Below are 4,352 nucleotides of genomic sequence, written 5' to 3'. Positions count from 1 at the left end.
TGACCTATCTTCAGTTTGTTTAACATTCTGTCGTGTCTATATCTGTGATTGTTCTATCTTCAGTTTGTTGTAAAAATGTTCACAATCTAAAGAATGACTTGTTCATCTAAAGTATGACTTGTTCTTCTCTTTTGGGGCTGTAGTAGCTGTCAGCCTTACTGTGTCTGGTGTGCTTCATAAATTACACGAGACATAAGATAAGACATATGATGATTTATTGTCCAATACTATCAAACAATGGAAGGGAAAGTGTGCTTCGTCTTCTCTTAACCAAAACAACATGTGCAAACAACAAAAACACGAGAACATTAACACAAACTAATGATGGTGAGGTTTTTTCTTGGTGGGAGTCCAGTTTGTCAGGCTGTTTTCACACTCGTCCTCCCTGGGACAGCCTGTCAGCTGTTTCATTTCCGCGTACTCCGCTGTTGGCAGGAAACACGTACGAGTAGGAGCCACGTGACAACAAAAACAGAAACAATAACATAATAAACAGGAGGATTGTTTTTATATTTAGTCAAGGTTTGATTTTTTTTATCGTGGCGAGAGACCTGTGTGGTTGGCTTAAAGGCACAGTAAGCCTCCCGTAAACCATCACAGATACTGTCAGGTTTTTACACACAGTACAAACACCCTTCCATTTGAACGCTCACCAAACGGGAACATCCTAGGTGCCCTACGTAAAGAGCGAGCAATTTTCAAAGAATTTATTTTTGCGTGGTTTATCTTACCCCTGAGCCATCGTGAACCCGTGTGATCCAGTTTCCCTTTTTTACAATGTAGTCGTCAGTTAGTAATTTGAATGCGACTCAATGTGAGCTTATCTGCAATAGCACGTTATTATGTACCTCTGACTATGCACGAAACAAACGGCTGTGGTTCACAAGAACTCTGGCGATGGCTTTTGACTGTTCAGAGGAACTGGCGATGCCTACAAACCGTCGTCTGCTACGAGAACCACGACCTTGCGTGACCCTGCTTCCGGGCTTTTCTTTTTTCAAACTTTCAAAACTTCGAATTGTACTGATCTTGCCTTGATGAAAAAAGAATTCTTTTATGATTTAAGAATGTTTGTGTAACAAGCTGTCAATTTATTATTTAGATTTTAAAAGTTAGGTCTAGCGCCAAAACGCACCACGATCCGATTGTCTCTGAGCAATCGGCGCAAAATTAATTCTTTAAAAATTGCTCGCTCTTTACGTAGGGCACCTAGGATGTTCCCGTTTGGTGAGCGTTCAAATGGAAGGGTGTTTGTACTGTGTGTAAAAGCCTGACAGTATCTGTGATGGTTTACGGGAGGCTTACTGTGCCTTTAAGAGACCTCCTTCCTTGGATTTTTTGTCAGCTGGGGGGTATTCCGCGGACTCATTTCCGCGGATTCCGCAGTGGGCAGGAACCAACGCATCGGAGCCGCGAGACTTCAGCTTTTGTATTCAGAGTACCTGCACGCACACACATACGACCACACGTACACACAAACACACACACACACACACACACACACACACACACACACACACACACACACACACCCGCGCGCACACACACACACGAACACAACTAGTGAAGAGGACAAAGGCACACACAAAGGCAACAGAGAGGGACAAATAATTTATCAACTAAAATAATATCCTTGGCACTTCTATTCCCGCGGTCTACATAATTGATTCCTACACAAAAGGGTGTCGTCGTTTTTCACATTATGGCGTGTTGCTCTTTTCAGATCCGTGTTTCCTTCTGCTGGAATGCCGCACAATCGTACACCCCAATAATTATTATTATTATTATTATTATTATTATGATCATTTTTATGCGCCTAATCTAGATATAGCCCTAGGCGCTTACATATTAATTTCTGCCGTTTGAATAATGTCCTGATGATTCCCACACTGCAATCCTACACCTATATAATGTCCTGATGATTCCCACACTGCAATCCTACACCTGTAGGAATTGAAAGGTTCATTTAATACGCAAGGGAAGAAGCCTCAAACATGGACAACTGTTTCTTTCATGCTGATAACTAGCTTGATTTCTCGCGATGACGTTTTCACGATTCATTGTAAAAACCCACTAGGCTATACTTTAACATATCATAATAAATTGGGTAAATGAGGCGGGTGAAATTGTTTGGAGCATTCTAGCACCGTTAGTTTGTCAGAACAGGCATATGGTCCATATTAGGAGCTTATTGTCCATAATAGGGGCCCTTCCCCTATTATTGCAATGGCACAAAACAGATAATCCTTCCATTTGGAAAAATGAGAAAGAAAAGCAAGTTGATTCTTGATTCGGCTTATCTTTTTTCGTCTGTGGCTCGAGTCGTCTTTCTTTTAGTCCCTAAAATAACACACGTTTGCGTCAGTACGTCTGACGCCATTACAAACTGATGACGTAGGCCCTATTCAGGTTTGAATTTATTGTGCAAGCCAGAATCAAACAAAGTGTGTGTCGTTTTCTTTCTTTGGAATGCTCTACTGCAAATTAGCAAGACGAAATGATTAAACGTATTACGAGAAGCAGTATGATATGTAGGCAAGACGGCTCGTGTAAAAACAGATCTGCATGTTACGCCACGCACGCACGTAGAGGTTAGATCTACCTGCCGAGTCTCAGTGAATATGAAAAATAATGGTCGAAGTTAGCTGATCATGAAAAATGCGAGCTTCAGCGTGATTTAAACTTTAGACTACCTGCGCACATATATGCGTAAAGCCGCTACGTATTTGTCAAGACATTTGCCAGACCTGCGACTGCGGCGGGAAATACGTCACACTCAACTGAAGCAGTGGCTAATCTGATATTAATATGGCATAACAAACATTATACGTTATTTGTTTGTTTTGTGTTTTTTAACATACAAATATGACATGTTACACAGAGCGAGACAGCCAATGACTTTTGAAATCTGTTTCAAATGTCCTATTTTGGTCGAAAAATGTAAGTTTTACGCCCTCACGGCAAAGCCATTAGGGGCATGTTACACGGGAAAACCCGGCTTTGTATAACAAAATAAAAATGAAAATGCAGGGCGGGGGGGGGGGGGGTGTAGACAGCTGGGTGCCGGCTGCTAGAGTAGACCTGAAATGGGCTGGGGACCGGGTTGGGTCGTCTTGGGTCAGTGCTGAAATGGTTTATTTTTGGGCTGTTGGCCGAACGGACACCGGGGCTTCATATTTGTGCATGCATGTATTCGTATTTCCAAGGCCTGAGGCTTTCGCTGTGACCCTGGGATCTATTTTGGTCAAAAATAAAGCTAACATTTATGTATCGATCCATTTTAGTCAGAATTCCTTTTATTTTTTACGATTGAACGCACACAGTCATGTACTATTTTGCAGTTTCGGCCAGACGCCTAAATATGACTTTTATTCCTCTCTGGCGTCGATGGCTGAAATAAGGCAAATCTAGTGTTCGTTCGATACATTAACGGGATATTCTCCAGAGCTGTGTACTAGTGGAAACCATGTTACCAAAGTAATTCGTTGCTAACCGAGATATTCTAACCATAAAAATTGATTTAATTAGTGAAAAATGGTTCTGTAGAGAAAGAATTAGAAATACTTGCACAGTTAGTTTGTCTACATTCAGTAAATTATAAGTGTTTCAAAGTACATCACATTCCTTACATGGAAATCAAAGGTTGTGACATGGATTTGAATACTAACATTTTTTTTAAAAGGCAAAACAATATACTATGTTTGATTTAATCATTATCTAACTGGAGTATTGCTGGGGAAAAAGTAATGAGAATACATTATAGTTGCCATTTAGTATACTTTATTATATTTTTAAGGACTGAAAGTGGATGGATGTCACAATGTGACAAAATGTGACCCTCCACCACGAAATGAGTCGCATGTCACCTCGCGCGGTTCTGCGCTAGGCTGAATATAAGTCCGGGGAGTGTCTGGTAACAGTGGGAGGGTCACCTTAGTCACAGGCTTATAACTCAAACAGTTTTCGCTCTTTTCTAAAACGGTTTTCACCACTGGATAGAGCATAAAAAACTCTTTAAGAAAATGTACAAATATGAAAATCATGCAAAGGTGACATGCGACTCATTTCGTGGTGGAGGGTCACAAATAGTATACAGTTCTGGAAAATAACCCTACTCCAATAGGTTAAGCGAGGGTTGGGGGGGGGAGGGAGGAGGGAGGGGGACATAGAATAAGAAAGACATCTAGATGGACAGAGACAGAGAAAGAGTCAGACAAAGACAGAGACAAAAACAGAGAAAAAAAGACAGACTGACAGGCAGTGCGACAGCCAGACAGACATACAGACACAGAGACAAACACTGAAACAGAAATTGCTCTGGTCTGCGTATCCGAATTATTCTATAGCTTGGG

At 41.2% G+C, this 4,352-nt stretch overlaps 1 long non-coding RNA gene across 3 annotated transcripts in view; it reads right to left on the bottom strand.

The window, feature by feature from the left end:
- Positions 1-296: 296 nt before the first annotated feature.
- Positions 297-4,352, bottom strand: part of LOC138946105 (uncharacterized) — a 37,479-nt gene continuing 33,423 nt past the window's right edge. The window contains exon 4 of one of the 3 annotated variants that reach the window (XR_011449200.1): positions 297-1,442. This is a non-coding gene — a long non-coding RNA (uncharacterized lncRNA). Of the gene's footprint in view, positions 1,443-1,907; positions 1,945-4,352 lie in introns of those variants that run through there. The other 2 variants (XR_011449201.1, XR_011449202.1) reach the window with 2 other exon arrangements.

This window comes from Littorina saxatilis, linkage group LG13 (genome assembly GCF_037325665.1).
Source record: "Littorina saxatilis isolate snail1 linkage group LG13, US_GU_Lsax_2.0, whole genome shotgun sequence".
Classification (NCBI taxonomy): Eukaryota; Metazoa; Mollusca; class Gastropoda; order Littorinimorpha; family Littorinidae; genus Littorina; species Littorina saxatilis.
This window is presented reverse-complemented; position numbering and strand designations above follow the sequence as displayed.